This window comes from Panthera leo, chromosome A2, assembly GCF_018350215.1.
Source record: "Panthera leo isolate Ple1 chromosome A2, P.leo_Ple1_pat1.1, whole genome shotgun sequence".
Taxonomy (NCBI): Eukaryota; Metazoa; Chordata; class Mammalia; order Carnivora; family Felidae; genus Panthera; species Panthera leo.
In genome coordinates this window covers 104,032,773-104,041,789 of record NC_056680.1, presented here as the reverse complement: position 1 = coordinate 104,041,789, position 9,017 = coordinate 104,032,773, and the positions used below count along the sequence as shown (strand labels likewise).

Sequence of the window (9,017 nt, the reverse complement as noted above, 5' to 3'; positions counted from 1 at the left end):
TTTTAAAAATCTAATATTAAAATTAGAACAATAGGTATATTTAGGTTATAGTTAATAGACCGTATAAAGAACCATGTCTTACGGAGCACCTGAGTGGCTTAGTGATAAAAGCATCTGACTCTTGATTTCAGCTTACGTCATCATCTCATGGTTTGTGAGATTGAGTCCCACGTGGGACTCACTGCTGACAGTGCAGAGCCTACTTGGGATTCTCTCTCTCTTCTTTTCTCTGCCCCTCCCCTGCTCACGCCTATATGCTCACCTCTCAAAATAAATAAACTTTAAAAAGAAAAAAAACAGTTCTAGTCTCTTGGCTCTTCTGACCTCGGAGTAAAATTACCTGCTTAGCCATTCTAACATAATTGGTTAATTAGCTCTTCCTTCTCAAAGCAAAGGAGAAAACTGAAGCTCATTGGCATCCTTTCTGTCATCTGTCTTGTTCTCATTCTTGCCTCATTTTCCTTTTGGCTAAAAATAAGTTAGAGGTTTTTATACTTCTGACAGCTGTAAAATGTACTCCTCAGCAAGGTAAGAATATAGGATTTAGTATGGTATATTTATTTATTACAGGTTATTATTATTATCTTACAGATTATTCTTTATTTAGAACTCTCAAAGAAAAACTGGACTGGATCAGTTAAACAGGCAAGCAAAACTTTATTCAAGATTATGGAAATAGAGTAGGGGAGAAATTGAAATTGCAGTAGGAGAGAGAGATTGAACTGGAGTCTGCTCAAAAAGCTGGAGAGATTTTAAGCACTGGGGTGAGCTAGTGAAAAACTAATGGAGGATGCATTAATAGGTTTGTTAGGGTTATTAGGCTTAACTGTGTTTGCCAGTTGATTATGGAAATTAAGCTCTACCCACCAACTGGTACACTGCCTTTCTGGATGGTTCTCTTTCAAAGGGATTGGCTTCTAGGTCTTTGACAAGACATTTCTGGCTTATAAAACTGACAGGAGACTGGAAGATTTATACCTCAAAGGGGCAGAGAACAAATTTGCAAAAGCAGGTTTTCTAAATTAAGAAGACTTAGTTTAGTGTTCCAAAGTAAGAAAACTTCAGTTCTCTAAAGGAAAAAAAAGGATGTTAGAGGACTCCAGTCTCAAAGGACACTATCTAAATTTTAACCAAGCTCCGGGATGTTTTGATCAAAACTAAAGCCAAGGGGCACCTGGGTGGCTCAGTCAGGTAAGTGTCTGACTTCAGCTCAGGTCATGACCTCGAGGTCTGTGAGTTCAAGCCGTGCATCAGGCTCTGTGCTGACAGTTCAGCTCCTGGAGCCTGCTTGAGATTCTGTGTTTCCCTCTCTCTCTGCCCCTCCCACACTTGTGCTCTGTCTATTTCTGTCAAAAATGAATAAACGTTAAAAAACAAAAAAACTAAAGCCAAGATCAATTGGCCCTGTCTCCAGAGGTTATCTAATAAAACATTCTCTTTATAAAGGATAGTTTATTTCTAAGTAGTTGTCAAAGGTAACTAACAGTTGGGTTCATTAGCTTCCTAAAACCTGAATATAGTTAGACTGCTGCCATCATTTATCACCTTGGCTTTATTTCTAGACTGTAAACTTAACAACGTATAATTGCTTTGGGACAGAATTGTGTCTCCTCAAAAATTCATATGCTGAAGTTCTAATTCAGAATGTGACTGATGTTAATAACACTGTACTTGGAGGTACGGTTTTTAGGAATTAGTTAAATGAGGTCATGATGGTAGGATCTTAAACCTATAAGACTAGAGGCCTTAGAAGAAGAAGAGAGAGAAGGAGAGGAAAATCTTTACCTTTCATGACCCACAGAGAAGGTCGCCATTTGCAGGCCAGGAAGAGAGCTATCATGAGAACCTGACCATACTTGCACCCTAATATTAGACTTCTAGCCTCTGGAACTGTGAGAAAATAAATATCTGTTGTTTAAGCTGCCCAGACTACACTATTTTGTTTTAGCAGCCCAGGATGACAGTCCAGGAGGAATTTACTTCAAAATAATATGGTACAAGATAAGTTGACATGTCCTGAAGCTTAGTCTTAAGGGATACCTCTTGGATAACTTGAGGTCCAAAATGACTTTTTTTTGTATTAGGATTGATGTGGATTTCCAGTGAATGAAGACCATAATCCATTGGGTAATTTCTCAAATTTTTTGCTTGTATTAGGTAGCACACTTTTTTTTTTTTTTTTTTTTTTTATATTACATCACACTTTGGAGTGTATTTAGAGTAAGAATAAAGATAGCTAACAATAGCTTTTGACTCAGTACCTACCACCAGAATCATTAGAATAGAATTCATTTTGCAATATGTCTTAGTTTCAGCTGCACATAATGGGGTGGAGGGTAACAAGAACATTTTGTGAATTTCTTCCCTTAGCTGTGGGTGAGTGGTTGGCGTGGGGATGAAGAGTGTTGACCCCATATGCATAGTTTTTCCTTATTATAAATCATTTGTATGTATTGCAATTTCACTGGATGAAGGGACTTGCTCATTTAGTCTCTATGGAGATAACTTCTAAAATAGTGTCTAGGACATAATAAGTCCTCAATCACTAGTTACTTAATGTACAAATGAATGAAATAAAGAGTGGAGGGAATTAATACCACAAACACAGATGAAGGTCATTTGTGAACTATTTTTTAAATGTTAAAAAAAAAAAAACTTTAGGTAGTAAAGAACTGTTGAAAATTTACAAGGAGAGACATGATTTTATATCACACTAATTATGTTTTTGTTAAGCAGACTCAATACAAGCTTTTTTTGGAACTAATCATTTATCTTTTTTTTTTTTTTTTTTTTTTTTAAGTTTATTTCTTTTGAGAAAGAGAGCAAGTAGGGGAGGGGCAGAGAGAGAGGGAGAGAGAATTCCAAGCAGGCTCCTTGCTGTCAGCATGCAACTCAATGCAGAGCTCTAAAAATAAGGTAAAAACATTGAGGGTAATAATACAAGGTATGAGTCCATATTTTCAGTTACAAGTACCAATGCATTTTTTTCTTTTTTTTTCAGTTTTGAGTGAAACTGAAGGAATTTATGTGGATTTTCATTGAATGAAAATCATAATCTATTTGATAGTTTCTAACTTTCTATTTTCTTTCACACACTGCTTTTGAGGTATAATATACATACAGAAAACTGCATATATCATAAGCATATAGCTCAATTAATTTTCATAAAATGAACATTTTCAGTTAAACTTCAGCTAAAGCCCTCCCCGCCCCCCGCCCTGTCATGCAAGAGTATCCATTCTTCTGACTTCTCACATAGATTAGATTAGCATTTAAAATTTTTTGTGTGTGAGTGGACTTAGACTGCACGCACCTCTTTGTGTCTAGCTCTGTTCATCGATATCGTGTTAGTGAGCGTCATCCATTCCACTAGTTGTGGAATGTTAGCTCTCCTTACTGCATGGAACTACATGCATGCCTTTCTACTGAGTGGATGCTGAGAGAATGGCTGGCTCGAGTACGATTTTGCAGCTGACCCCCGAATTTTCCAAAATGACTGCACGAATTCACACACTCAGTAGGAATTTTTGACATCTCCATTACTCCACATCCTTTCCAACACTGGGTATTAACTTTTTTAAAATTGGTTTTAGCCCTTCTAATAGAAGTAGAATGATAAATGAATTGTGGTTTTTATTTCCTTTTGAAAAAAAAATATTGTGTCCCTTTTCACCTGCATTCTGACCACTAGGATATTCCCTTCTGTGAAGTATCAAGTCTTTGGCACAAGTTTTTAGTTGGGTTGATACGTAGGAGATACTTATATAAGATGCATTTAAGTCCTTTGGGTATGTGTCATGCAAATGTCAATCACTACAGTATGTATTTTTACTTTTGTTGTCTTTTAATGAGCAAAATACTTGAATACTTGATCTTAAGATCACATTAATGTGGTCCAATTAATTTTCAGTCTATAAACAGCCTTTTTTGTCCCTTGTTTAAAAAATATTTACTAACTCTATGTTCATAAGGATGTTTCATACTTTATTCTAAAATATTTGTTTTGACTTTTACATTTAGATTAGCAGTTGACCTGGAATTCCCTCCCTCCCTCCCTCCCTCCCTGCCTGCCTGCCTGCCTTCCTTCCTTCCTTCCTTCCTTCCTTCCTCCCTTCCTCTTTCTTCTGTGAATGGTAGATGAATCTAGGTACAATTATTTCGTAAGAACATCTAATTTATCTAATACTACTTTTAGACAAGACCACTTTTTCCCATTGCACTGCAGAGTTTTGTTTTTTTTTTTTTTGTCGTAAATTAGGTGACAATGTATAGACAAATTAGTGCACTGTCCATTCTTTTCAGTTGGAAAAATCTGAACTTGTGCCTATCCCACATTGTCTTCATACAGTTTTATAATGAGTCTTGACGTTTGGTAATGTTAGTACTCAAGATTTGTTCTTTTTGAAGATTTCTTTGGTTGTTATTGGCCCTTTACATTTCTATATTAGGATCGTCTGATTTCCACTAAAACTTCTGACATTTAGATGGGGATTTATACTACTGATTTATTGCCGAAAGATGAATCATCTCCAGATTTAACACTTTTACTCCACTTTTGCTAAGGATCACTGTTAGCTGGGCCTCTCTATAGGGGTGCTTGAGTGATCTCAAGGTGTGGTTGATTGTTGTCCTCAAAGCAAGCGATCCAAGAGAAAGAATTAAAGAAAAAGTGACCAAGATGGAAGCTGTAGAGTCTTTGATAAGGTAATCTTTGAAGTGACATAGTCACCTCTATGGCATTCTGTTGAGCACACAAACCAACCCAGGTGTAATGTGGGAGACCATTACAAAGGTGTATGAATATCAAGAGATGAAGATCGTTGGAAACTAGTGTAGAGACAGGGTTTTATTAAGTCTATAGATAAATTTTGAGAGAATTGGTGGTCATACATTATTGAGTCATGTAACCAAAAACATAATATATTTCTTCATTTATTTAGCTCTTGTTTAATATTTCTCAATAATGCTATTTAATTATTAGTGTAGTTTTCACACGTTTTCTAGATTTACTTCTAAATATTGACTTTGAGGGGTACCTTCATGGCTCAGTTGGTTAAGCATCTGACTTTGGCTCAGTTCATGCATGATCTTGCTGCCCTTTGTTTTGAGCCCCATGTCAGGCTCTGTGCTGACAACTCAGAGCCTGGAGTCTGCTTCGGACCCAGTACTTCACTTTCTCTCTGCACCTACCCAACTCACATTCTCTCTCTCTCACTCAAAAATGAAGATTAAAAAAATATTTGACTTTGAATGCTATTATAAACTATTTCATTTTTATTTTTTTATTTTTATTTTTTTTAGAGTTTAGTTTTGAAAGAGAGAGACCTAGTGTGAGTGGGGGAGGGGCAGAGAGAAAAGGAGACACAGAATATGAAGCAGGCTCCAGGTTCTGAGCTCTCAGCACAGAGCCCCTTGCAGGGCTTGACCTTGGGAACAGTGAGCTCATGACCTAGCCCCAAGTCGCATGCTTAACCAACTGAGCCACCCAGGTGCCCCAGTTATTTCATTTTTAAATCTAAATTTCTGTTGTGGCTATGAGACATAAAATTTAGTTCCTTGGTCTTGTATCGAGTGAAGTTGCTTAATTTGTGTACTAGTTCTAAATTTATTCTAAACATTGTCTTACATATTCTAAGTGCACACTTATGTCACTTTTTAATATTTTTATTCTTTTCCAATTCTTAATGCTATTTTTTTCTTCTTCCTTACTACATGGGCTGGGATTTCCAGTAAATACTGAAGAGAAGTGATGATGATGAGCATCATTGTCTCATTCTTATCTCCTGATTGTTGAAGTATAATATGCATACAGGAAAGTGTGTATCATAAGTGTACAGCTTAATTTTTATAAACAGAAATCTGTCTATTCAATAACCCCAATATTATCAACAAGTCAGAAGTCCTCATTTTGGAATAGTAATCTCTTGACTTCAAACCACATATTTTTACCTGCTTTTATACTTATGCAAATGGAATCATGCAGTATGTAATCAGTTATGCCTCAATTTTTATTACTTTGCCACTCTTGGAAGAATTTGTTGATATTGTTTATGAGGTAAATTCCCTTTTATTTCTAGTTTGGTAAGAGAGTTTCTAGGAAAAAAACATAAATCAGTGGTGACTTTTATGAAATTCTTCTACTGTGTTTGTGAAAACACTTGACTTATTCCTTATTTTTCTGTTGATGTGATCAGTCCTAGTGATTTGATTACTAAACCAGGTTTCATTCATGGAGTAAGTCCCAATGGTCTACTGTCTTGTTTTTTTCTTTTTATTATCGCCGAATAGGACTTGTTTATATTTTATTTAGGATTTTATCCAAATTCTTGAGAAAGATTCTGTAGTACTTTTCCTTTCTTACAATGCATTTATCATGTTTTGGTATCAGTATTATTCTAATTTCTTAAAATATATTGGGGAATTTTCTTTTTCTGTTATCACACAGAGTCTTGTGTAACACTAGTATTATCTATATCTTTAATATTTCAGAGAATTCACTGATGAAGTCATCTAGACCTGGGGTCATTTTTGTAAGAATGTTTTTAATAGTGGATTTAATTTCTTTACTTGATACCAAGTAATTCAGGCTCTCTGTGTGTTTTCATCTTCCTGTAGTTTTATTTGATGAATTTTTGCAATTCATTCAAATACTCTAATTTACAACTAAAAAGTTGTTTATAATCACTCATCTTTTTTGATGCAGCTAGAAACAATGTAAATATTAGTATATTACCTTTTGTCATCTCTGATTTTGTTGTTTTATTCATTCTAATACTTTTTCCTTACTTTGTTTTGCTAGGGGTTAATTTTATTAGTATTTTCAAAGGTTTAGGGTTTAGTGGCTCCTGGGTGGCTCAGTCGGTTGGGTGGCCTAATACAACTCAGATCATGATTTTGTAGTCAGTGAGTTTGAGCCCCACGTCGCGCTGTGTCCTGGGTGCTCAGAGCCTGGAGCCTGCTTCGGATTCTGTGTCTACCTCTTTCTGCTTGCCCATTCCCTGCTTGCTCTCTGTCTGTCTCTTTCACAAAAATAACAAACAATTAAAAAAAAAAAAGTTTAGGGTTTCTATTTTTGAATGTTTGAATTATATTTTATTGATTTATTATTTTTCTTTTATATTTTTAGATTTGATTCACTTTTCTCTTTCCAACTTGTTGAAAGAAAAGCATGCATAATTTATTCTTAAGTTTTCTGTTTTCCTATATGGGCATTTAAAGTTGCAAATATGTTCCTGATCTTACAGGAAAACTTTCTCAGCTTTTCACTTCTGAATATGATGTAAGCTGTGGACTTGTCATATATGGTGTTTATTATGTTGATATAAGTTCTCTCTTTATACCCATTTGGTTGAGAATTTTTATCATAAATAGATGTTGAATTTTGTCATGTTCTTTTTTTATTGAGATGATTTATAGGTCTTTTTTTTTTTTTTTCAATTTGAAAGTAGTTGTTGATTAGCTGACCAGATTATAAAAATAATCATAGCAGATACCTCAGTTCATCCTAATAATCTTACTGGTCTGATCTTCCCTGTGCCAGCATCTTTACCTTCTACAAAATGAGTGGTCTTTTTCTTTATTCCCCCACAAGGAGAAGATAACTTGAAGGACCATAAGAAGTTGTTTGCTTTTTTGATACATTTTTTTAACGTATAGATCTTATGAATCAGGTCCTCTGTGCAGATGATGCCATTTTTACCAAGAGATCATGCAATCAATGTGTTATTTGTCAGGGAAATTGGCTTCTTGTTGATTTTGCCATAACCACGCTTGTAAATCAACTCATTCACTCACTACATGTTTGGGTACCCCAGTGCTCTGTATGGTTCCATAATCCTTAGCATGTTAGCTGAAGCCTCTTTGAACTTAACACAGGTGCCATTGAAAATCTGGTGAAGGTGAAGAAGCTGCAACACCTTTTGAACGTTTGGACTCAACACTATTGATAGCTGTAAGGTCCTGATGACAAATGCCAATTTGGGTTCCCCAAGTACATAGAGGTTGCCGGCTTTTCTTGCCATCCTAGCCAGTTGAATCTCAGTTGTGTACATTTGCCTATGTTCCTTGTGGTGACGCTTAGCTTTTTCACAGATGAGCTTCTTCATCTCCTTTTGAAGCATCTTTTGGGCATGATTCCTTCTCAGACACTTGATCTTCAACTCTGTGAAATCCCTTCCCTTTTTCTTAAGGGTTTCTGGCATAGCAGGAACCTTCTTTTTCTTCTCTCTACCATCCTCCATGGTTCTATCTGGAAAAAAAAAAGAGATGACCATGCAGTTTTTATCCTACATTTTGTTAATGTGGTGTATCACATTAACTGATTTGCAGATGGTGAATCATCCCTGCATCTCTGGAATAAATCTTACTTGGTCAGGGTATATGATTATTTAAATAGTTGAATTCATTTTGCTAATATTTTGTTAAGGATTTTTGCATATCTGTTTTTAAGGAATGCCAGCCTATAATTTTCATTTCTTGTCATATCCTTGTCTGATTTTGGTATCATAATCACTGGCCTCATAAAATGAATTTGGATGAGTTCCCTCCTCTTCTGTATTTTTGGAAGAGTTTGAGAAGGATTGGTATTTATTCTTCTTTAAATGTTATGTAGAATCACAAGTGAGGCTTTCTGGTCTTGGACTGTAATTTGTTGGGAGGTTTTTGAATACTGTTTAATCTCCTTACTAGTAATCAGTCTGTTCAAATGAGTTTGGATGAGTTCCCTCCTCTCTGTGTTTTCAGTAGAGTTTGAGAAGAATTTGCATTTATTCTTTTTTAAATGTTTGGTAGAATTCACCAATGAAGGCTTCTGGTCCTGGAATTTCATTTGTTGGGAAATTTTTGAATGCTGATTCAATCTCTTTACTAGTAATCTGTTAAATTTTTCTACTTCATCATGATTCAGTCTTGGTAGGTTGTATGTGTCTAGGAATGTATCCATTTCTTCTGAGTTGTCTAATTTAGTGTATAATTATTTGTAGTAGGCTTTTATGATCCTTAGTATTTCTGTGGTATTA

General features: G+C 35.4%; 1 pseudogene; it reads right to left on the bottom strand.

The window, feature by feature from the left end:
- Window positions 1-7,494: 7,494 nt before the first annotated feature.
- On the bottom strand, window positions 7,495-8,240 carry LOC122213481 (annotated as a pseudogene).
- Between the last annotated feature and the right edge of the window lie 777 nt (window positions 8,241-9,017).